This window comes from Balaenoptera physalus (genome assembly GCF_965194825.1).
Source record: "Balaenoptera physalus genome assembly, chromosome: 8".
NCBI lineage: Eukaryota > Metazoa > Chordata > Mammalia > Artiodactyla > Balaenopteridae > Balaenoptera > Balaenoptera physalus.
In genome coordinates this window covers 34334173-34359803 of record NC_138887.1, presented here as the reverse complement: position 1 = coordinate 34359803, position 25631 = coordinate 34334173, and positions in this window count along the sequence as shown.

Sequence of the window (25631 nt, the reverse complement as noted above, 5' to 3'; positions counted from 1 at the left end):
GTACGGAACAGGAGTTTAAAGGTGCTGATTCTTCAAAGAGTGAGATTGCTAGTAAAGCGGCTGGAATGGCGAACCCGAGCACAAGGAGATGAGAAATGAGGTGCGTTTTAGAAACGTTTCCCGATCACACGGTGTACCATCTTCTGGGTTTCTCATGCATGTTTTCGATGTAGGAAGATGCCCTTGAACCTGGAGATTTGGGACCCATGGGATGGGTACCACGCAGTATTACTTTAAAGGGTCTATGTTTGCTCACCCAACCTCACCAAACCTCTCAGCCCCAAGAGTGTCCACCCTTATGTCTCAATCAGCTGTGGGTCTAGATATGGTCAATCCAGGTGGCATCACAGCCCCTGAACGAATTTTGTAAGAATTTCTCTCTCTTTCACTGTCTTTGTTTCACGGGTTTTTAAAAGTAATTGATTTTTATATTGGGGTATAGCTGCTTTTCACTGCTGTGTTTATGCCGCTTTACACCCACTTGACTCACTTACAGAGAGATATCAATACATAGGTTTTAAGATTCTTATTGTCAGATATATTCTTGGGTGGTGAATAGGGGGTGTTGAGTCCAATTCACTGAGCTAGGAGTAGGTCTTGTCTATTACCTATTGGGTTTATGGAACGGTATCTGAGCTAATTTGAAACCCCTGTTTTATGCATCACCCCACCTCACCTTTCCCGTTAAGCAGCCATAGTGTGTTTTCTAAACGTGTGACTCTGTTCTGTTTTGTAATTCAGTTCACGGGTATCGGTTTTTACACTCCCTCTATAAGTGATATCTTATGATAAGTGTCTTTTTCTATGTGACTTATTTCACTTAGAATCGTCGTACCTAAATCCTCTCATCATGCTGCTACTAGCCTTATGACGTTGATTTCATGGCTGAGTGATATTCCATTGTACATAAGGACCACAGCTTCATTATCCATTTTTCTCTTTCCTGGGATATTTAAGGTGTAACGAAGTGGAGGTTCTTGGCAACAGAGCAGCCCTAAACTTTGGGGTTCCTGTGTCTTGCTGATTTTTAGTTTTCCCAATTTATACGCCCATGAGTGGAAGTGCCCTAGGCTGTCTAAGCTGAGTTTTTTAGATGTTTCAGGACACACCGTACACTTCTCCAGAGTGGCTGTTGGCAATTTACATCTCGCCCATCAGCGTATCAAGGCTCCCGTTTCTCCATGGCCTGTCCTGCATTTCTGGTTTTGACACTTTATTCAGCATGGGCCTTTTGACCGATGGGAAGTGAGACTTCTTTTTAGCGCTGATTTGCCTTTCCAGGTTGCTTGGTTGGCCAAAAAGGGCGTATGTGTTTTTTCCTGAATATATTCAGGAAAAAACGCATACGCCCTTTTTGGCCAAGGGCAACATTGTCGAGGTTTTGCCGCTTTTCCTGTGCTTTAAAGGCGATTCGAATCTCCCTCCTGAAATCTGTTTCCTGCAATTCTGCCTTGCTTTCAAAACCTCGTCGTTGCCTTCCGTCAATATATTTGTGGACGAGAGTTATCATTTATAAGTCTGCAGGTTTGTGAATTGCAGTGCCCCTGAGCTCCATTTTTCAACTCGCTTTCTTGGGAGCTGGCCGCAAAAGCGCAGGATTGCTTCAGGCCCTACTCTGGTCCCGGGCGGTAGGCTGAGCCTGTGGTTAATTCTTCTTCCTGATGGGAAAATAGAGTGACCTGTGCCTGTCCCAACACCTAGAGCTAGTCTCTCATTGGTTCCCCCTCTCCCGTTCATCCTCAGGACAAATTGCAACCTGTACGGAACAGGAGGTTAAAGGTGCTGATTCTTCAAAGAGAGAGATTGCTAGTAAAGCGGCTGGAATGGCGAACTCAAGCACAAGGAGATGAGAAATGAGGTGCGTTTTAGAAACCTTTCCCGATCACACGGTGTACCATCTTCTGGGTTTCTCATGCATGTTTTCGATGTAGGAAGATGCCCTTGAACCTGGAGATTTGGGACCCATGGGATGGGTACCACGCAGTATTACTTTAAAGGGTCTGCGTTAGCTCACCCAACCTCACCAAACCTCTCAGCCCCAAGAGTGTCCACCCTTATGTCTCAATCAGCTGTGGGTCTAGATATGGTCAATCCAGGTGGCATCACAGCCCCTGAACGAATTTTGTAAGAATTTCTCTCTCTTTCACTGTCTTTGTTTCACGGGTTTTTAAAAGTAATTGATTTTTATAATGGGGTTTAGCTGCTTTTCACTGCTGTGTTTATGCCGCTTTACACCCACTTGACTCAATTACAGAGAGATATCAATACATAGGTTTTAAGATTCTTACTAGTCAGATATATTCTTGGGCGGTGAATAGGGGGTGTTGAGTCCAATTCACTGAGAAAGGAGTAGGTCTTGTCTATTACCTATTGGGTTTATGGAACGGTATCTGAGCTAAGTTGAAACCCTTGTTTTATGCACCACCCCACCTCACCTTTCCCGTTAAGCAGCCATAGTGTGTTTTATAAACGTGTGACTCTGTTCTGTTTTGTAATTCAGTTCAAGGGTTGCGGTTCTTATACTCCATCTATAAGTGATATCTTATAAGTGTCTTTTTTTGTGTGACTTATTTCACTTAGAATCGTCGTACCTAAATCCACTCATCATGCTGCTACTAGCCTTATGACGTTGATTTCATGGCTGAGTGATATTCCATTGTACATGAGGACCACAACTTCTTTATCCATTTTTCTCTTTCCTGGGATATTTAAGGTGTAACGAAGTGGAGGTTCTTGTCAACAGAGCAGCCCTAAACTTTGGGGTGCCTGTGTCTTGCTGATTTTTAGTTTTCCCAATTTATACGCCCATGAGTGGAAGTGCCCTATGCTCTCTAAGCTTAGTTTTTTAGATGTTTCAGGACACACCGTACACTTCTCCAGAGTGGCTGTTGGCAATTTACATCCTGCCCATCAGCGTAGCAAGTCTCCCGTTTCTCCATGGCCTGTCCTGCATTTCTGGTTTTGACACTTTATTCAGCATGGCCCTTTTCACCGATGGGAAGCGAGACTTCTTTGTAGCGCTGATTTGCCTTTCCAGGTTGCTTGGTTGGCCAAAAAGGGCGTATGCGTTTTTTCCTGAATATATTCAGGAAAAAACGCATACGCCCTTTTTGGCCAAGGGCATCATTGTCGAGGTTTTGCCGCTTTTCCTGTGCTTTAAAGGCGATTCGAATCTCCCTCCTGAAATCTGTTTCCTGCAATTCTGCCTTGCTTTCAAATCCTCTTCGTTGCCTTCCCTCGATATATTTGTGGACGAGAGTTATCATTTATAAGTCTGCAGGTTTGTGAATTTCAGTGCCCCTGAGCTCCATTTTTCAACTCGCTTTCTTGGGAGCTGGCCGCAAAAGCGCAGGATTGCTTCAGGCCCTAATCTGGTCCGGGGCGGCAGGCTGAGCCTGTGGTTAATTCTTCTTCCTGATGGGAAAATAGAGTGACCTGTGCCTGTCCCAACACCTAGAGCTAGTCTCTCATTGGTTCCCCCTCTTCCCGTTCATCCTCAGCACAAATTGCAACCTGTACGGAACAGGAGTTTAAAGGTGCTGATTCTTCAAAGAGTGAGATTGCTAGTAAAGCGGCTGGAATGGCGAACCCGAGCACAAGGAGATGAGAAATGAGGTGCGTTTTAGAAACGTTTCCCGATCACACGGTGTACCATCTTCTGGGTTTCTCATGCATGTTTTCGATGTAGGAAGATGCCCTTGAACCTGGAGATTTGGGACCCATGGGATGGGTACCACGCAGTATTACTTTAAAGGGTCTGCGTTTGCTCACCCAACCTCACCAAACCTCTCAGCCCCAAGAGTGTCCACCCTTATGTCTCAATCAGCTGTGGGTCTAGATATGGTCAATCCAGGTGGCATCACAGCCCCTGAACGAATTTTGTAAGAATTCCTCTGTCTTTCACTGTCTTTGTTTCACGGGTTTTTAAAAGTAATTGATTTTTCTAATGGGGTATAGCTGCTTTTCACTGCTGTGTTTATGCCGCTTTACACCCACTTGACTCACTTACAGAGAGATATCAATACATAGGTTTTAAGATTCTTACTAGTCAGATATATTCTTGGCCGGTGAATAGGGGGTGTTGAGTCCAATTCACTGAGCTAGGAGTAGGTCTTGTCTATTACATATTGGGTTTCTGGAACGGTATCTGAGCTAATTTGAAACCCCTGTTTTATGCATCACCCCACCTCACCTTTCCCGTTAAGCAGCCATAGTGTGTTTTCTAAACGTGTGACTCTGTTCTGTTTTGTAATTCAGTTCACGGGTAGCGGTTTTTACACTCCCTCTATAAGTGATATCTTATGATAAGTGTCTTTTTCTATGTGACTTATTTCACTTAGAATCGTCGTACCTAAATCCTCTCATCATGCTGCTACTAGCCTTATGACGTTGATTTCATGGCTGAGTGATATTCCATTGTACATAAGGACCACAGCTTCATTATCCATTTTTCGCTTTCCTGGGATATTTAAGGTGTAACAAAGTGGAGGTGCTTGGCAACAGAGCAGCCCTAAACTTTGGGGTTCCTGTGTCTTGCTGATTTTTAGTTTTCCCAATTTATACGCCCATGAGTGGAAGTGCCCTAGGCTCTCTAAGCTGAGTTTTTTAGATGTTTCAGGACACACCGTACACTTCTCCAGAGTGGCTGTTGGCAATTTACATCTCGCCCATCAGCGTAGCAAGGCTCCCGTTTCTCCATGGCCTGTCCTGCATTTCTGGTTTTGACACTTTATTCAGCATGGGCCTTTTGACCGATGGGAAGCGAGACTTCTTTGTAGCGCTGATTTGCCTTTCCAGGTTGCTTGGTTGGCCAAAAAGGGCGTATGCGTTTTTTCCTGAATATATTCAGGAAAAAACGCATACGCCCTTTTTGGCCAAGGGCAACATTGTCGAGGTTTTGCCGCTTTTCCTGTGCTTTAAAGGCGATTCGAATCTCCATCCTGAAATCTGTTTCCTGCAATTCTGCCTTGCTTTCAAAACCTCTTCGTTGCCTTCCGTCGATATATTTGTGGACGAGAGTTATCATTTATAAGTCTGCAGGTTTGTGATTTGCAGTGCCCCTGAGCTCCATTTTTCAACTCGCTTTCTTGGGAGCTGGCCGCAAAAGCGCAGGATTGCTTCAGGCCCTACTCTGGTCCCGGGCGGTAGGCTGAGCCTGTGGTTAATTCTTCTTCCTGATGGGAAAATAGAGTGACCTGTGCCTGTCCCAACACCTAGAGCTAGTCTCTCATTGGTTCCCCCTCTCCCGTTCATCCTCAGGACAAATTGCAACCTGTACGGAACAGGAGGTTAAAGGTGCTGATTCTTCAAAGAGTGAGATTGCTAGTAAAGCGGCTGGAATGGCGAACCCGAGCACAAGGAGATGAGAAATGAGGTGCGTTTTAGAAACCTTCCCCGATCACACGGTGTACCATCTTCTGGGTTTCTCATGCATGTTTTCGATGTAGGAAGATGCCCTTGAACCTGGAGATTTGGGACCAAAGGGATGGGTACCACGCAGTATTACTTTAAAGGGTCTGCGTTTGCTCACCCAACCTCACCAAACCTCTCAGCCCCAAGAGTGTCCACCCTTATGTCTCAATCAGCTGTGGGTCTAGATATGGTCAATCCAGGTGGCATCACAGCCCCTGAACGAATTTTGGAAGAATTTCTCTCTCTTTCACTGTCTTTGTTTCACGGTTTTTAAAAGTAATTGATTTTTATAATGGGGTTTAGCTGCTTTTCACTGCTGTGTTTCTGCCGCTTTACACCCACTTGACTCACTTACAGAGAGATATCAATACATAGGTTTTAAGATTCTTACTAGTCAGATATATTCTTGGGCGGTGAATAGGGGGTGTTGAGTCCAATTCACTGAACTAGGAGTAGGTCTTGTCTATTACCTATTGGGTTTATGGAACGGTATTTGAGCTAATTTGAAACCCTTGTTTTATGCATCACCCCACCTCACCTTTCCCATGAAGCAGCCATAGTGTGTTTTCTAAACGTGTGACTCTGTTCTGTTTTGTAATTCAGTTCAAGGGTAGCGGTTTTTACACTCCCTCTACAAGTGATATCTTATGATAAGTGTCTTTTTCTGTGTGACTTATTTCACTTAGAATCGTCGTACCTAAATCCAATCATCATGCTGCTACTAGCCTTATGACGTTGATTTCATGGCTGAGTGATATTCCATTGTACATAAGGACCACAACTTCTTTATCCATTTTTTCTTTCCTGGGATATTTAAGGTGTAACGAAGTGGAGGTTCTTGTCAACAGAGCAGCCCTAAACTTTGGGGTTCCTGTGTCTTGCTGATTTTTAGTTTTCCCAATTTATACGCCCATAAGTGGAAGTGCCCTATGCTCTCTAAGCTGAGTTTTTTCGATGTTTCAGGACACACCATACACTTCTCCAGAGTGGCTGTTGGCAATTTACATCCTGCCCATCAGCATAGCAAGGCTCCCGTTTCTCCATGGCCTGTCCTGCATTTCTGGATTTGACACTTTATTCAGCATGGCCCTTTTGACCGATGGGAAGCGAGACTTCTTTGTAGCGCTGATTTGCCTTTCCAGGTTGCTTGGTTGGCCAAAAAGTGCGTATGCGTTTTTTCCTGAATACATTCAGGAAAAAACGCATACGGCCTTTTTGGCTAAGGGCATCATTGTCGAGGTTTTGCCGCTTTTCCTGTGATTTAAAGGCGAATCGAATCTCCCTCCTGAAATCTGTTTCCTGCAATTCTGCCTTGCTTTCAAATCCTCTTCGTTGCCTTCCCTCAGTATATTTGTGGACGAGAGTGATCATTTATAAGTCTGCAGGTTTGTGAATTGCAGTGCCCCTGAGCTCCATTTTTCAACTCGCTTTCTTGGGAGCTGGCCGCAAAAGCGCAGGATTGCTTTAGGCCCTACTTTGGTCCCGGGCAACAGGCTGAGCCTATGGTTAATTCTTCTTCCTGATGGGAAAATAGAGTGACCTGTGCCTGTCCCAACACCTAGAGCTAGTCTCTCATTGGTTCCCCCTCTTCCCGTTCATCCTCAGGACAAATTGCAACCTGTACGGAACAGGAGGTTAAAGGTGCTGATTCTCCAAGGAGGGAGATTGCTAGTAAAGCGGCTGGAATGGCGAACCTGAGCACAAGGAGATGAGAAATGAGGTGCGTTTTAGAAACCTTTCCCGATCACTCGGTGTACCATCTTCTGGGTTTCTCATGCATGTTTTCGATGTAGGAAGATGCCCTTGAACCTGGAGATTTGGGACCCATTGTATGGGTATCACGCAGTATTACTTTAAAGGGTCTGCGTTTGCTCACCCAACCTCACCAAACCTCTCAGCCCCAAGAGTGTCCACCCTTATGTCTCAATCAGCTGTGGGTGTAGATATGGTCAATCCAGGTGGCATCACAGCCCCTGAACGAATTTTGTAAGAATTTCTCTCTCCTTCACTGTCTTTGTTTCACGGGTTTTTAAAAGTAATTGATTTTTATAATGGGGTTTAGCTTCTTTTCACTGCTGTGTTTATGCCGCTTTACACCCACTTGACTCACTTACAGAGAGATATCAATACATAGGTTTTAAGATTCTTACTAGTCAGATATATTCTTGGGCGGTGAATAGGGGGTGTTGAGTCCAATTCACTGAACAAGGAGTAGGTCTTGTCTATTACCTATTGGGTTTATGGAACGGTATCTGAGCTAAAATGAAACCCTTGTTTTATGCATCACCCCACCTCACCTTTCCCGTTAAGCAGCCATAGTGTGTTTTCTAAACGTGTGACTCCGTTCTGTTTAGTAATTCAGTTCAAGGGTAGCGGTTTTTACATTCCCTCTATAAGTGATATCTCATGATAAGTGGCTTTTTCTGTGTGACTTATTTCACTTAGAATCGTCGTACCTAAATCCACTCATCATGCTGCTACTAGCCTTATGACGTTGATTTCATGGCTGAGTGACATTCCATTGTACATAGGAACCACAACTTCTTAATCCATTTTTCGCTTTCCTGGGATATTTAATGTGTAACGAAGTGGAGGTTCTTGTCAACAGAGCAGCCCTAAACTTTGGGGTGCCTGTGTCTTGCTGATTTTTAGTTTTCCCAATTTATACGCCCATGAGTGGAAGTGCCCTATGCTCTCTAAGCTGAGTTTTTTAGATGTTTCAGGACACACCGTACCCTTCTCCAGAGTGGCTGTTGGCAATTTACATCACGCCCATCAGCGTAGCAAGGCTCCCGTTTCTCCATGGCCTGTCCTGCATTTCTGGTTTTGACACTTTATTCAGCATGGCCCTTTTGACCGATGGGAAGCGAGACTTCTTTGTAGCGCTGATTTGCCTTTCCAGGTTGCTTGATTGGCCAAAAAGGGCGTATGCGTTTTTTCCTGAATATATTCAGGAAAAAACGCATACGCCCTTTTTGGCCAAGGGCATCATTGTCGAGGTTTTGCCGCTTTTCCTGTGCTTTAAAGGCGATTCGAATCTCCCTCCTGAAATCTGTTTCCTGCAATTCTGCCTTGCTTTCAAATCCTCTTCGTTGCCTTCCCTCAATATATTTGTGGACGAGAGTGATCATTTATAAGTCTGCAGGTTTGTGAATTTCAGTGCCCCTGAGCTCCATTTTTCAACTCGCTTTCTTGGGAGCTGGCCGCAAAAGCGAAGGATTGCTTCTGGCCCTATTCTGGTCCAAGGCGGCAGGCTGAGCCTGTGGTTAATTCTTCTTCCTGATGGGAAAATAGAGTGACCTGTGCCTGTCCCAACACCTAGAGCTAGTCTCTCATTGGTTCCCCCTCTTCCCGTTCATCCTCAGGACAAATTGCCACCTGGACGGAACAGGAGGTTAAAGGTGCTGATTGTCCAAGGAGGGAGATTGCTAGTAAAGCGGCTGGAATGGCGAACCCGAGCACAAGGAGATGAGAAATGAGGTGCGTTTTAGAAACCTTTCCCGATCACACGGTATACCATCTTCTGGGTTTCTCATGCATGTTTTCGATGTAGGAAGATCCCCTTGAACCTGGAGATTTGGGACCCATGGGATGGGTACCACGCAGTATTACTTTAAAGGGTCTGCGTTTGCTCACCCAACCTCACCAAACCTCTCAGCCCCAAGAGTGTCCACCCTTATGTCTCAATCAGCTGTGGGTCTAGATATGGTCAATCCAGGTGGCATCACAGCCCCTGAACGAATTTTGTAAGAATTTCTCTCTCCTTCACTGTCTTTGTTTCACGGGTTTTTAAAAGTAATTGATTTTTATAATGGGGTTTAGCTGCTTTTCACTGCTGTGTTTATGCCGCTTTACACCCTCTTGACTCACTTACAGAGAGATATCAATACATAGGTTTTAACATTCTTACTAGTCAGATATATTCTTGGGCGGTGAATAAGGGGTGTTGAGTCCAATTCACTGAGCAAGGAGTAGGTCTTGTCTATTACCTATTGGGTTTATGGAACGGTATCTGAGCTAATTTGAAACCCCTGTTTTATGCATCACCCCACCTCACCTTTCCCGTTAAGCAGCCATAGTGTGTTTTCTAAACGTGTGACTCTGTTCTGTTTTGTAATTCAGTTCACGGGTAGCGGTTTTTACACTCCCTCTATAAGTGATATCTTATGATAAGTGTCGTTTTCTATGTGAGTTATTTCACTTAGAATCGTCGTACCTAAATCCTCTCATCATGCTGCTACTAGCCTTATGACGTTGATTTCATGGCTGAGTGATATTCCATTGTACATAAGGACCACAGCTTCATTATCCATTTTTCTCTTTCCTGGGATATTTAAGGTGTAACGAAGTGGAGGTTCTTGGCAACAGAGCAGCCCTAAACTTTGGGGTGCCTGTGTCTTGCTGATTTTTAGTTTTCCCAATTTATACGCCCATGAGTGGAAGTGCCCTAGGCTCTCTAAGCTGAGTTTTTTAGATGTTTCAGTACACACCGTACACTTCTCCAGAGTGGCTGTTGGCAATTTACATCCTGCCCATCAGCGTAGCAAGTCTCCCGTTTCTCCATGGCCTGTCCTGCATTTCTGGTTTTGACACTTTATTCATCATGGCCCTTTTGACCGATGGGAAGCGAGACTTCTTTGTAGCGCTGATTTGCCTTTCCAGGTTGCTTGGTTGGCCAAAAAGGGCGTATGCGTTTTTTCCTGAATATATTCAGGAAAAAGGCATACGCCCTTTTTGGCCAAGGGCATCATTGTCGAGGTTTTGCCGCTTTTCCTGTGCTTTAAAGGCGATTCGAATCTCCCTCCTGAAATCTGTTTCCTGCAATTCTGCCTTGCTTTCAAATCCTCTTCGTTGCCTTCCCTCGATATATTTGTGGACGAGAGTTATCATTTATAAGTCTGCAGGTTTGTGAATTGCAGTGCCCCTGAGCTCCATTTTTCAACTCGCTTTCTTGGGAGATGGCCGCAAAAGCGCAGGATTGCTTCAGGCCCTAATCTGGTCCCGGGCGGCAGGCTGAGCCTGTGGTTAATTCTTCTTCCTTATGGGAAAATAGAGTGACCTGTGCCTGTCCCAACACCTAGAGCTAGTCTCTCATTGGTTCCCCCTCTTCCCGTTCATCCTCAGGACAAATTGCAACCTGTACGGAACAGGAGTTTAAAGGTGCTGATTCTTCAAAGAGGGAGATTGCTAGTAAAGCGGCTGGAATGGCGAACCCGAGCACAAGGAGATGAGAAATTAGGTGCGTTTTAGAAACGTTTCCCGATCACACGGTGTACCATCTTCTGGGATTCTCATGCATGTTTTGGATGTAGAAAGATGCCCTTGAACCTGGAGATTTGGGACCCATGGGATGGGTACCACGCAGTATTACTTTAAAGGGTCTGCGTTTGCTCACCCAACCTCACCAAACTTCTCAGCCCCAAGAGTGTCCACCCTTATGTCTCAATCAGCTGTGGGTCTAGATATGGTCAATCCAGGTGGCATCACAGCCCCTGAACGAATTTTGTAAGAATTTCTCTCTCCTTCACTGTCTTTGTTTCACGGGTTTTTAAAAGTAATTGATTTTTATAATGGGGTATAGCTGCTTTTCACTGCTGTGTTTATGCCGCTTTACACCCACTTGACTCACTTACAGAGAGATATCAATACATAGGTTTTAAGATTCTTACTAGTCAGATATATTCTTGGGCGGTGAAAAGGGGGTGTTGAGTCCAATTCACTGAGCTAGGTGTAGGTCTTGTCTATTACATATTGGGTTTATGGAATAGTATCTGAGCTAATTTGAAACCCCTGTTTTATGCATCACCCCACCTCAACTTTCCCGTTAAGCAGCCATAGTGAGTTTTCTAAACGTGTGACTCTGTTCTGTTTTGTAATTCAGTTCACGGGTAGCGGTTTTTACACTCCCTCTATAAGTGATATCTTATGATAAGTGTCTTTTTCTGTGTGACTTATTTCACTTAGAATCGTCGTACCTAAATCCACTCATCATGCTGCTACTAGCCTTATGACGTTGATTTCATGGCTGAGTGATATTCCATTGTACATAAGGACCACAACTTCTTTATCCATTTTTCTCTTTCCTGGGATATTTAAGGTGTAACGAAGTGGAGGTTCTTGTCAACAGAGCAGCCCTAAACTTTGGCGTTCCTGTGTCTTGCTGATTTTTAGTTTTCCCAATTTATACGCCCATGAGTGGAAGTGCCCTAGGCTGTCTAAGCTGAGTTTTTTAGATGTTTCAGGACACACCGTACACTTCTCCAGAGTGGCTGTTGGCAATTTACATCTCGCCCATCAGCGTATCAAGGCTCCCGTTTCTCCATGGCCTGTCCTGCATTTCTGGTTTTGACACTTTATTCAGCATGGGCCTTTTGACCGATGGGAAGTGAGACTTCTTTTTAGCGCTGATTTGCCTTTCCAGGTTGCTTGGTTGGCCAAAAAGGGCGTATGTGTTTTTTCCTGAATATATTCAGGAAAAAACGCATACGCCCTTTTTGGCCAAGGGCAACATTGTCGAGGTTTTGCCGCTTTTCCTGTGCTTTAAAGGCGATTCGAATCTCCCTCCTGAAATCTGTTTCCTGCAATTCTGCCTTGCTTTCAAAACCTCGTCGTTGCCTTCCGTCGATATATTTGTGGACGAGAGTTATCATTTATAAGTCTGCAGGTTTGTGAATTGCAGTGCCCCTGAGCTCCATTTTTCAACTCGCTTTCTTGGGAGCTGGCCGCAAAAGCGCAGGATTGCTTCAGGCCCTACTCTGGTCCCGGGCGGTAGGCTGAGCCTGTGGTTAATTCTTCTTCCTGATGGGAAAATAGAGTGACCTGTGCCTGTCCCAACACCTAGAGCTAGTCTCTCATTGGTTCCCCCTCTCCCGTTCATCCTCAGGACAAATTGCAACCTGTACGGAACAGGAGGTTAAAGGTGCTGATTCTTCAAAGAGAGAGATTGCTAGTAAAGCGGCTGGAATGGCGAACTCAAGCACAAGGAGATGAGAAATGAGGTGCGTTTTAGAAACCTTTCCCGATCACACGGTGTACCATCTTCTGGGTTTCTCATGCATGTTTTCGATGTAGGAAGATGCCCTTGAACCTGGAGATTTGGGACCCATGGGATGGGTACCACGCAGTATTACTTTAAAGGGTCTGCGTTAGCTCACCCAACCTCACCAAACCTCTCAGCCCCAAGAGTGTCCACCCTTATGTCTCAATCAGCTGTGGGTCTAGATATGGTCAATCCAGGTGGCATCACAGCCCCTGAACGAATTTTGTAAGAATTTCTCTCTCTTTCACTGTCTTTGTTTCACGGGTTTTTAAAAGTAATTGATTTTTATAATGGGGTTTAGCTGCTTTTCACTGCTGTGTTTATGCCGCTTTACACCCACTTGAGTCAATTACAGAGAGATATCAATACATAGGTTTTAAGATTCTTACTAGTCAGATATATTCTTGGGCGGTGAATAGGGGGTGTTGAGTCCAATTCACTGAGAAAGGAGTAGGTCTTGTCTATTACCTATTGGGTTTATGGAACGGTATCTGAGCTAAGTTGAAACCCTTGTTTTATGCACCACCCCACCTCACCTTTCCCGTTAAGCAGCCATAGTGTGTTTTATAAACGTGTGACTCTGTTCTGTTTTGTAATTCAGTTCAAGGGTTGCGGTTCTTATACTCCATCTATAAGTGATATCTTATAAGTGTCTTTTTTTGTGTGACTTATTTCACTTAGAATCGTCGTACCTAAATCCACTCATCATGCTGCTACTAGCCTTATGACGTTGATTTCATGGCTGAGTGATATTCCATTGTACATGAGGACCACAACTTCTTTATCCATTTTTCTCTTTCCTGGGATATTTAAGGTGTAACGAAGTGGAGGTTCTTGTCAACAGAGCAGCCCTAAACTTTGGGGTGCCTGTGTCTTGCTGATTTTTAGTTTTCCCAATTTATACGCCCATGAGTGGAAGTGCCCTATGCTCTCTAAGCTTAGTTTTTTAGATGTTTCAGGACACACCGTACACTTCTCCAGAGTGGCTGTTGGCAATTTACATCCTGCCCATCAGCGTAGCAAGTCTCCCGTTTCTCCATGGCCTGTCCTGCATTTCTGGTTTTGACACTTTATTCAGCATGGCCCTTTTGACCGATGGGAAGCGAGACTTCTTTGTAGCGCTGATTTGCCTTTCCAGGTTGCTTGGTTGGCCAAAAAGGGCGTATGCGTTTTTTCCTGAATATATTCAGGAAAAAACGCATACGCCCTTTTTGGCCAAGGGCATCATTGTCGAGGTTTTGCCGCTTTTCCTGTGCTTTAAAGGCGATTCGAATCTCCCTCCTGAAATCTGTTTCCTGCAATTCTGCCTTGCTTTCAAATCCTCTTCGTTGCCTTCCCTCGATATATTTGTGGACGAGAGTTATCATTTATAAGTCTGCAGGTTTGTGAATTTCAGTGCCCCTGAGCTCCATTTTTCAACTCGCTTTCTTGGGAGCTGGCCGCAAAAGCGCAGGATTGCTTCAGGCCCTAATCTGGTCCGGGGCGGCAGGCTGAGCCTGTGGTTAATTCTTCTTCCTGATGGGAAAATAGAGTGACCTGTGCCTGTCCCAACACCTAGAGCTAGTCTCTCATTGGTTCCCCCTCTTCCCGTTCATCCTCAGCACAAATTGCAACCTGTACGGAACAGGAGTTTAAAGGTGCTGATTCTTCAAAGAGTGAGATTGCTAGTAAAGCGGCTGGAATGGCGAACCCGAGCACAAGGAGATGAGAAATGAGGTGCGTTTTAGAAACGTTTCCCGATCACACGGTGTACCATCTTCTGGGTTTCTCATGCATGTTTTCGATGTAGGAAGATGCCCTTGAACCTGGAGATTTGGGACCCATGGGATGGGTACCACGCAGTATTACTTTAAAGGGTCTGCGTTTGCTCACCCAACCTCACCAAACCTCTCAGCCCCAAGAGTGTCCACCCTTATGTCTCAATCAGCTGTGGGTCTAGATATGGTCAATCCAGGTGGCATCACAGCCCCTGAACGAATTTTGTAAGAATTCCTCTGTCTTTCACTGTCTTTGTTTCACGGGTTTTTAAAAGTAATTGATTTTTCTAATGGGGTATAGCTGCTTTTCACTGCTGTGTTTATGCCGCTTTACACCCACTTGACTCACTTACAGAGAGATATCAATACATAGGTTTTAAGATTCTTACTAGTCAGATATATTCTTGGCCGGTGAATAGGGGGTGTTGAGTCCAATTCACTGAGCTAGGAGTAGGTCTTGTCTATTACATATTGGGTTTCTGGAACGGTATCTGAGCTAATTTGAAACCCCTGTTTTATGCATCACCCCACCTCACCTTTCCCGTTAAGCAGCCATAGTGTGTTTTCTAAACGTGTGACTCTGTTCTGTTTTGTAATTCAGTTCACGGGTAGCGGTTTTTACACTCCCTCTATAAGTGATATCTTATGATAAGTGTCTTTTTCTATGTGACTTATTTCACTTAGAATCGTCGTACCTAAATCCTCTCATCATGCTGCTACTAGCCTTATGACGTTGATTTCATGGCTGAGTGATATTCCATTGTACATAAGGACCACAGCTTCATTATCCATTTTTCGCTTTCCTGGGATATTTAAGGTGTAACAAAGTGGAGGTGCTTGGCAACAGAGCAGCCCTAAACTTTGGGGTTCCTGTGTCTTGCTGATTTTTAGTTTTCCCAATTTATACGCCCATGAGTGGAAGTGCCCTAGGCTCTCTAAGCTGAGTTTTTTAGATGTTTCAGGACACACCGTACACTTCTCCAGAGTGGCTGTTGGCAATTTACATCTCGCCCATCAGCGTAGCAAGGCTCCCGTTTCTCCATGGCCTGTCCTGCATTTCTGGTTTTGACACTTTATTCAGCATGGGCCTTTTGACCGATGGGAAGCGAGACTTCTTTGTAGCGCTGATTTGCCTTTCCAGGTTGCTTGGTTGGCCAAAAAGGGCGTATGCGTTTTTTCCTGAATATATTCAGGAAAAAACGCATACGCCCTTTTTGGCCAAGGGCAACATTGTCGAGGTTTTGCCGCTTTTCCTGTGCTTTAAAGGCGATTCGAATCTCCATCCTGAAATCTGTTTCCTGCAATTCTGCCTTGCTTTCAAAACCTCTTCGTTGCCTTCCGTCGATATATTTGTGGACGAGAGTTATCATTTATAAGTCTGCAGGTTTGTGATTTGCAGTGCCCCTGAGCTCCATTTTTCAACTCGCTTTCTTGGGAGCTGGCCGCAAAAGCGCAGGATTGCTTCAGGCCCTACTCTGGTCCCGGGCGGTAGGCTGAGCCTGTGGTTAATTCTTCTTCCTGATGGGAAAATAGAGTGACCTGTGCCTGTCCCAACACCTAGAGCTAGTCTCTCATTGGTTCCCCCTCTCCCGTTCATCCTCAGGACAAATTGCAACCTGTACGGAACAGGAGGTTAAAGGTGCTGATTCTTCAAAGAGTGAGATTGCTAGTAAAGCGGCTGGAATGGCGAACCCGAGCACAAGGAGATGAGAAATGAGGTGCGTTTTAGAAACCTTCCCCGATCACACGGTGTACCATCTTCTGGGTTTCTCATGCATGTTTTCGATGTAGGAAGATGCCCTTGAACCTGGAGATTTGGGACCAAAGGGATGGGTACCACGCAGTATTACTTTAAAGGGTCTGCGTTTGCTCACCCAACCTCACCAAACCTCTCAGCCCCAAGAGTGTCCACCCTTATGTCTCAATCAGCTGTGGGTCTAGATATGGTCAATCCAGGTGGCATCACAGCCCCTGAACGAATTTTGGAAGAATTTCTCTCTCTTTCACTGTCTTTGTTTCACGGTTTTTAAAAGTAATTGATTTTTATAATGGGGTTTAGCTGCTTTTCACTGCTGTGTTTCTGCCGCTTTACACCCACTTGACTCACTTACAGAGAGATATCAATACATAGGTTTTAAGATTCTTACTAGTCAGATATATTCTTGGGCGGTGAATAGGGGGTGTTGAGTCCAATTCACTGAACTAGGAGTAGGTCTTGTCTATTACCTATTGGGTTTATGGAACGGTATTTGAGCTAATTTGAAACCCTTGTTTTATGCATCACCCCACCTCACCTTTCCCATGAAGCAGCCATAGTGTGTTTTCTAAACGTGTGACTCTGTTCTGTTTTGTAATTCAGTTCAAGGGTAGCGGTTTTTACACTCCCTCTACAAGTGATATCTTATGATAAGTGTCTTTTTCTGTGTGACTTATTTCACTTAGAATCGTCGTACCTAAATCCAATCATCATGCTGCTACTAGCCTTATGACGTTGATTTCATGGCTGAGTGATATTCCATTGTACATAAGGACCACAACTTCTTTATCCATTTTTTCTTTCCTGGGATATTTAAGGTGTAACGAAGTGGAGGTTCTTGTCAACAGAGCAGCCCTAAACTTTGGGGTTCCTGTGTCTTGCTGATTTTTAGTTTTCCCAATTTATACGCCCATAAGTGGAAGTGCCCTATGCTCTCTAAGCTGAGTTTTTTCGATGTTTCAGGACACACCATACACTTCTCCAGAGTGGCTGTTGGCAATTTACATCCTGCCCATCAGCATAGCAAGGCTCCCGTTTCTCCATGGCCTGTCCTGCATTTCTGGATTTGACACTTTATTCAGCATGGCCCTTTTGACCGATGGGAAGCGAGACTTCTTTGTAGCGCTGATTTGCCTTTCCAGGTTGCTTGGTTGGCCAAAAAGTGCGTATGCGTTTTTTCCTGAATACATTCAGGAAAAAACGCATACGGCCTTTTTGGCTAAGGGCATCATTGTCGAGGTTTTGCCGCTTTTCCTGTGATTTAAAGGCGAATCGAATCTCCCTCCTGAAATCTGTTTCCTGCAATTCTGCCTTGCTTTCAAATCCTCTTCGTTGCCTTCCCTCAATATATTTGTGGACGAGAGTGATCATTTATAAGTCTGCAGGTTTGTGAATTGCAGTGCCCCTGAGCTCCATTTTTCAACTCGCTTTCTTGGGAGCTGGCCGCAAAAGCGCAGGATTGCTTTAGGCCCTACTTTGGTCCCGGGCAACAGGCTGAGCCTGTGGTTAATTCTTCTTCCTGATGGGAAAATAGAGTGACCTGTGCCTGTCCCAACACCTAGAGCTAGTCTCTCATTGGTTCCCCCTCTTCCCGTTCATCCTCAGGACAAATTGCAACCTGTACGGAACAGGAGGTTAAAGGTGCTGATTCTCCAAGGAGGGAGATTGCTAGTAAAGCGGCTGGAATGGCGAACCTGAGCACAAGGAGATGAGAAATGAGGTGCGTTTTAGAAACCTTTCCCGATCACTCGGTGTACCATCTTCTGGGTTTCTCATGCATGTTTTCGATGTAGGAAGATGCCCTTGAACCTGGAGATTTGGGACCCATTGTATGGGTATCACGCAGTATTACTTTAAAGGGTCTGCGTTTGCTCACCCAACCTCACCAAACCTCTCAGCCCCAAGAGTGTCCACCCTTATGTCTCAATCAGCTGTGGGTGTAGATATGGTCAATCCAGGTGGCATCACAGCCCCTGAACGAATTTTGTAAGTATTTCTCTCTCCTTCACTGTCTTTGTTTCACGGGTTTTTAAAAGTAATTGATTTTTATAATGGGGTTTAGCTTCTTTTCACTGCTGTGTTTATGCCGCTTTACACCCACTTGACTCACTTACAGAGAGATATCAATACATAGGTTTTAAGATTCTTACTAGTCAGATATATTCTTGGGCGGTGAATAGGGGGTGTTGAGTCCAATTCACTGAACAAGGAGTAGGTCTTGTCTATTACCTATTGGGTTTATGGAACGGTATCTGAGCTAAAATGAAACCCTTGTTTTATGCATCACCCCACCTCACCTTTCCCGTTAAGCAGCCATAGTGTGTTTTCTAAACGTGTGACTCCGTTCTGTTTAGTAATTCAGTTCAAGGGTAGCGGTTTTTACATTCCCTCTATAAGTGATATCTCATGATAAGTGGCTTTTTCTGTGTGACTTATTTCACTTAGAATCGTCGTACCTAAATCCACTCATCATGCTGCTACTAGCCTTATGACGTTGATTTCATGGCTGAGTGACATTCCATTGTACATAGGAACCACAACTTCTTAATCCATTTTTCGCTTTCCTGGGATATTTAATGTGTAACGAAGTGGAGGTTGTTGTCAACAGAGCAGCCCTAAACTTTGGGGTGCCTGTGTCTTGCTGATTTTTAGTTTTCCCAATTTATACGCCCATGAGTGGAAGTGCCCTATGCTCTCTAAGCTGAGTTTTTTAGATGTTTCAGGACACACCGTACCCTTCTCCAGAGTGGCTGTTGGCAATTTACATCACGCCCATCAGCGTAGCAAGGCTCCCGTTTCTCCATGGCCTGTCCTGCATTTCTGGTTTTGACACTTTATTCAGCATGGCCCTTTTGACCGATGGGAAGCGAGACTTCTTTGTAGCGCTGATTTGCCTTTCCAGGTTGCTTGATTGGCCAAAAAGGGCGTATGCGTTTTTTCCTGAATATATTCAGGAAAAAACGCATACGCCCTTTTTGGCCAAGGGCATCATTGTCGAGGTTTTGCCGCTTTTCCTGTGCTTTAAAGGCGATTCGAATCTCCCTCCTGAAATCTGTTTCCTGCAATTCTGCCTTGCTTTCAAATCCTCTTCGTTGCCTTCCCTCAATATATTTGTGGACGAGAGTGATCATTTATAAGTCTGCAGGTTTGTGAATTTCAGTGCCCCTGAGCTCCATTTTTCAACTCGCTTTCTTGGGAGCTGGCCGCAAAAGCGAAGGATTGCTTCTGGCCCTATTCTGGTCCAAGGCGGCAGGCTGAGCCTGTGGTTAATTCTTCTTCCTGATGGGAAAATAGAGTGACCTGTGCCTGTCCCAACACCTAGAGCTAGTCTCTCATTGGTTCCCCCTCTTCCCGTTCATCCTCAGGACAAATTGCCACCTGGACGGAACAGGAGGTTAAAGGTGCTGATTGTCCAAGGAGGGAGATTGCTAGTAAAGCGGCTGGAATGGCGAACCCGAGCACAAGGAGATGAGAAATGAGGTGCGTTTTAGAAACCTTTCCCGATCACACGGTATACCATCTTCTGGGTTTCTCATGCATGTTTTCGATGTAGGAAGATCCCCTTGAACCTGGAGATTTGGGACCCATGGGATGGGTACCACGCAGTATTACTTTAAAGGGTCTGCGTTTGCTCACCCAACCTCACCAAACCTCTCAGCCCCAAGAGTGTCCACCCTTATGTCTCAATCAGCTGTGGGTCTAGATATGGTCAATCCAGGTGGCATCACAGCCCCTGAACGAATTTTGTAAGAATTTCTCTCTCCTTCACTGTCTTTGTTTCACGGGTTTTTAAAAGTAATTGATTTTTATAATGGGGTTTAGCTGCTTTTCACTGCTGTGTTTATGCCGCTTTACACCCTCTTGACTCACTTACAGAGAGATATCAATACATAGGTTTTAACATTCTTACTAGTCAGATATATTCTTGGGCGGTGAATAAGGGGTGTTGAGTCCAATTCACTGAGCAAGGAGTAGGTCTTGTCTATTACCTATTGGGTTTATGGAACGGTATCTGAGCTAATTTGAAACCCCTGTTTTATGCATCACCCCACCTCACCTTTCCCGTTAAGCAGCCATAGTGTGTTTTCTAAACGTGTGACTCTGTTCTGTTTTGTAATTCAGTTCACGGGTAGCGGTTTTTACACTCCCTCTATAAGTGATATCTTATGATAAGTGTCGTTTTCTATGTGAGTTATTTCACTTAGAATCGTCGTACCTAAATCCTCTCATCATGCTGCTACTAGCCTTATGACGTTGATTTCATGGCTGAGTGATATTCCATTGTACATAAGGACCACAGCTTCATTATCCATTTTTCTCTTTCCTGGGATATTTAAGGTGTAACGAAGTGGAGGTTCTTGGCAACAGAGCAGCCCTAAACTTTGGGGTGCCTGTGTCTTGCTGATTTTTAGTTTTCCCAATTTATACGCCCATGAGTGGAAGTGCCCTAGGCTCTCTAAGCTGAGTTTTTTAGATGTTTCAGTACACACCGTACACTTCTCCAGAGTGGCTGTTGGCAATTTACATCCTGCCCATCAGCGTAGCAAGGCTCCCGTTTCTCCATGGCCTGTCCTGCATTTCTGGTTTTGACACTTTATTCATCATGGCCCTTTTGACCGATGGGAAGCGAGACTTCTTTGTAGCGCTGATTTGCCTTTCCAGGTTGCTTGGTTGGCCAAAAAGGGCGTATGCGTTTTTTCCTGAATATATTCAGGAAAAAGGCATACGCCCTTTTTGGCCAAGGGCATCATTGTCGAGGTTTTGCCGCTTTTCCTGTGCTTTAAAGGCGATTCGAATCTCCCTCCTGAAATCTGTTTCCTGCAATTCTGCCTTGCTTTCAAATCCTCTTCGTTGCCTTCCCTCGATATATTTGTGGACGAGAGTTATCATTTATAAGTCTGCAGGTTTGTGAATTGCAGTGCCCCTGAGCTCCATTTTTCAACTCGCTTTCTTGGGAGATGGCCGCAAAAGCGCAGGATTGCTTCAGGCCCTAATCTGGTCCCGGGCGGCAGGCTGAGCCTGTGGTTAATTCTTCTTCCTTATGGGAAAATAGAGTGACCTGTGCCTGTCCCAACACCTAGAGCTAGTCTCTCATTGGTTCCCCCTCTTCCCGTTCATCCTCAGGACAAATTGCAACCTGTACGGAACAGGAGTTTAAAGGTGCTGATTCTTCAAAGAGGGAGATTGCTAGTAAAGCGGCTGGAATGGCGAACCCGAGCACAAGGAGATGAGAAATTAGGTGCGTTTTAGAAACGTTTCCCGATCACACGGTGTACCATCTTCTGGGATTCTCATGCATGTTTTGGATGTAGAAAGATGCCCTTGAACCTGGAGATTTGGGACCCATGGGATGGGTACCACGCAGTATTACTTTAAAGGGTCTGCGTTTGCTCACCCAACCTCACCAAACTTCTCAGCCCCAAGAGTGTCCACCCTTATGTCTCAATCAGCTGTGGGTCTAGATATGGTCAATCCAGGTGGCATCACAGCCCCTGAACGAATTTTGTAAGAATTTCTCTCTCCTTCACTGTCTTTGTTTCACGGGTTTTTAAAAGTAATTGATTTTTATAATGGGGTATAGCTGCTTTTCACTGCTGTGTTTATGCCGCTTTACACCCACTTGACTCACTTACAGAGAGATATCAATACATAGGTTTTAAGATTCTTACTAGTCAGATATATTCTTGGGCGGTGAAAAGGGGGTGTTGAGTCCAATTCACTGAGCTAGGTGTAGGTCTTGTCTATTACATATTGGGTTTATGGAATAGTATCTGAGCTAATTTGAAACCCCTGTTTTATGCATCACCCCACCTCAACTTTCCCGTTAAGCAGCCATAGTGAGTTTTCTAAACGTGTGACTCTGTTCTGTTTTGTAATTCAGTTCACGGGTAGCGGTTTTTACACTCCCTCTATAAGTGATATCTTATGATAAGTGTCTTTTTCTGTGTGACTTATTTCACTTAGAATCGTCGTACCTAAATCCACTCATCATGCTGCTACTAGCCTTATGACGTTGATTTCATGGCTGAGTGATATTCCATTGTACATAAGGACCACAACTTCTTTATCCATTTTTCTCTTTCCTGGGATATTTAAGGTGTAACGAAGTGGAGGTTCTTGTCAACAGAGCAGCCCTAAACTTTGGCGTTCCTGTGTCTTGCTGATTTTTAGTTTTCCCAATTTATACGCCCATTTGTGGAAGTGCCCTAGGCTCTCTAAGCTGAGTTTTTTAGATGTTTCAGGACACACCGTACACTTTCCAGAGTGGTTGTTGGCAATTTACATCTCGCCCATCAGCGTAGCAAGGCTCCCGTTTCTCCATGGCATGTCCTACATTTCTGGTTTTGAAACTTTATTCAGCATGGCCCTTTTGACCGATGGGAAGCCAGACTTCTTTGTAGCGCTGATTTGCCTTTCCAGATTGCTTTGTTGGCCAAAAAGGGCGTATGCGTGTTTTCCTGAATATATTCAGGAAAACACGCATACGCCCTTTTTGGCCAAGGGCATCATTGCCGAGGTTTTGCCGCTTTTCCTGTGCTTTAAAGGCGATTCGAATCTCCCTCCTGAAATCTGTTTCCTGCAATTCTGCCTTGCTTTCAAATCCTCTTCGTTGCCTTGCCTCAATATATTTGTGGACGAGAGTGATCATTTATAAGTCTGCAGGTGTGTGAATTGCAGTGCCCCTGAGCTCCATTTTTCAACTCGCTTTCTTGGGAGCTGGCCTCAAAAGCGCAGGATTGCTTCAGGCCCTACTCTGGTCCCGGGCGGCAGGCTGAGCCTGTGGTTAATTCTTCTTCCTGATGGGAAAATAGAGTGACCTGTGCCTGTCCCAACACCTAGAGCTAGTCTCTCATTGGTTCCCCCTCTTCCCGTTCATCCTCAGGACAAATTGCAACCTGTACGGAACAGGAGGTTTAAGGTGCTGATTCTTCAAAGAGGGAGATTGCTAGTAAAATGGCTGGAATGGCGAACCCGAGCACAAGGAGATGAGAAATGAGGTGCGTTGTAGAAACCTTCCCTGATCACACGGTGTACCATCTTCTGGGTTTCTCATGCATGTTTTCGATGTAGGAAGATGCCCTTGAACCTGGAGTTTTGGGACCCATGGGATGGGTACCACGCAGTATTACTTTAAAGCGTCTGCGTTTGCTCACCCAACCTCACCAAGCCTCTCAGCCCCAGAGTGTCCACCCTTATGTCTCAATCAGCTGTGGGTCTGGATATGGTCAATCCAGGTGGCATCACAGCCCCTGAACGAATTTTGTAAGAATTTCTCTCTCCTTCACTGTCTTTGTTTCACGGTTTTTTAAAAGTAATTGATTTTTATAATGGGGTTTAGCTGCTTTTCACTGCTGTGTTTATGCCGCTTTACACCCTCTTGACTCACTTACAGAGAGATATCAATACATAGGTTTTAACATTCTTACTAGTCAGATATATTCTTGGGCGGTGAATAAGGGGTGTTGAGTCCAATTCACTGAGCAAGGAGTAGGTCTTGTCTATTACCTATTGGGTTTATGGAACGGTATCTGAGCTAATTTGAAACCCTTGTTTTATGCATCACCCCACCTCACCTTTCCCGTTAAGCAGCCATAGTGTGTTTTCTAAACGTGTGACTCTGTTCTGTTTTGTAATTCAGTTCAAGGGTAGCGGTTTTTACATTCCCTCTATAAGTGATATCTTATGATAAGTGTCTTTTTCTGTGTGACTTATTTCACTTAGAATCGTCATACCTAAATCCACTCATCATGCTGCTGCTAGCCTTATGACGTTGATTTCATGGCTGAGTGATATTCCATTGTACATAAGGACCGCAACTTCTTTATCCATTTTTCTCTTTCCTGGGATATTTAAGGTGTAACGAAGTGGAGGTTCTTGTCAACAGAGCAGCCCTAAACTTTGGGGTGCCTGTGTCTTGCTGATTTTTAGTTTTCCCAATGTATACGCCCATAAGTGGAAGTGCCCTATGCTCTCTAAGCTGAGTTTTTTAGATGTTTCAGGACACACCGTACACTTCTCCAGAGTGGCTGTTGGCAATTTACATCCTGCCCATCAGCATAGCAAGGCTCCCGTTTCTCCATGGCCTGTCCTGCATTTCTGGATTTGACACTTTATTCAGCATGACCCTTTTGACCGATGGGAAGCGAGACTTCTTTGTAGCGCTGATTTGCCTTTCCAGGTTGCTTGGTTGGCAAAAAGGGCGTATGCGTTTTTTCCTGAATATATTCAGGAAAAAACGCATACGCCCTTTTTTGCCAAGGGCATCATTGTCGAGGTTTTGCCGCTTTTCCTGTGCTTTAAAGGTGATTCGAATCTCCCTCCTGTAATCTCTTTCCTGCAATTCTGCCTTGCTTTCAAATCCTCTTCGTTGCCTTCCCTCAATATATTTGTGGACGAGAGTGATCATTTATAAGACTGCAGGTTTGTGAATTGCAGTGCCCCTGAGCTCCATTTTTCAACTCGCTTTCTTGGGAGCTGGCCGCAAAAGCGCATTTTTGCTTCAGGCCCTATTCTGGTCCCGGGCGGCAGGCTGAGCCTGTGGTTAATACTTCTTCCTGTTGGGAAAATAGAGTGACCTGTGCCTGTCCCAACACCTAGAGCTAGTCTCTCATTGGTTTCCCCTCTTCCCGTTCATCCTCAGCACAAATTGCAACCTGTACGGAACAGGAGGTTAAAGCTGCTGATTCTTCAAAGAGGGAGATTGCTAGTAAAGCGGCTGGAATGGCGAACCCAAGCACAAGGAGATGAGAAATTAGGTGCGTTTTAGAAACGTTTCCCGATCACATGGTGTACAATCTTCTGGGTTTCTCATGCATGTTTTCGATGTAGGAAGATGCCCTTGAACCTGGAGATTTGGGATCCATGGGATGGGTACCACGCAGTATTACTTTAACGGGTCTGCGTTTGCTCACCCAACCTCAACAAACCTCTCAGCCCCAAGAGTGTCCACCCTTATGTCTCAATCAGCTGTGGGTCTAGATATGGTCAATCCAGATGGCATCACAGCCCCTGAACGAATTTTGTAAGAATTTCTCTCTCTTTCACTGTCTTTGTTTCACGGTTTTTAAAACTAATTGATTTTTATAATGGGGTTTAGCTGCTTTTCACTGCTGTGTTTCTGCCGCTTTACACCCACTTGACTCACTTACAGAGAGATATCAATACATAGGTTTTAAGATTCTTACTAGTCAGATATATTCTTGGGCGGTGAATAGGGGGTGTTGAGTCCAATTCACTGAGCTAGGAGTAGGTCTTGTCTATTACATATTGGGTTTATGGAACGGTATCTGAGCTAATTTGAAACCCTTGTTTTATGCATCACCCCACCTCACCTTTCCCGTTAAGCAGCCATAGTGTGTTTTCTAAACGTGTGACTCTGTTCTGTTTTGTAATTCAGTTCAAGGGTAGCGGTTTTTACACTCCCTCTATAAGTGATATCTTATGATAAGTGTCTTTTTCTGTGTGACTTATTTCACTTAGAATCGTCGTACCTAAATCCACTCATCATGCTGCTACTAGCCTTATGACGTTGATTTCATGGCTGAGTGATATTCCATTGTACATAAGGACCACAACTTCTTAATCCATTTTTCTCTTTACTGGGATATTTAAGGTGTAACGAAGTGGAGGTTCTTGGCAACAGAGCAGCCCTAAACTTTGGGGTTCC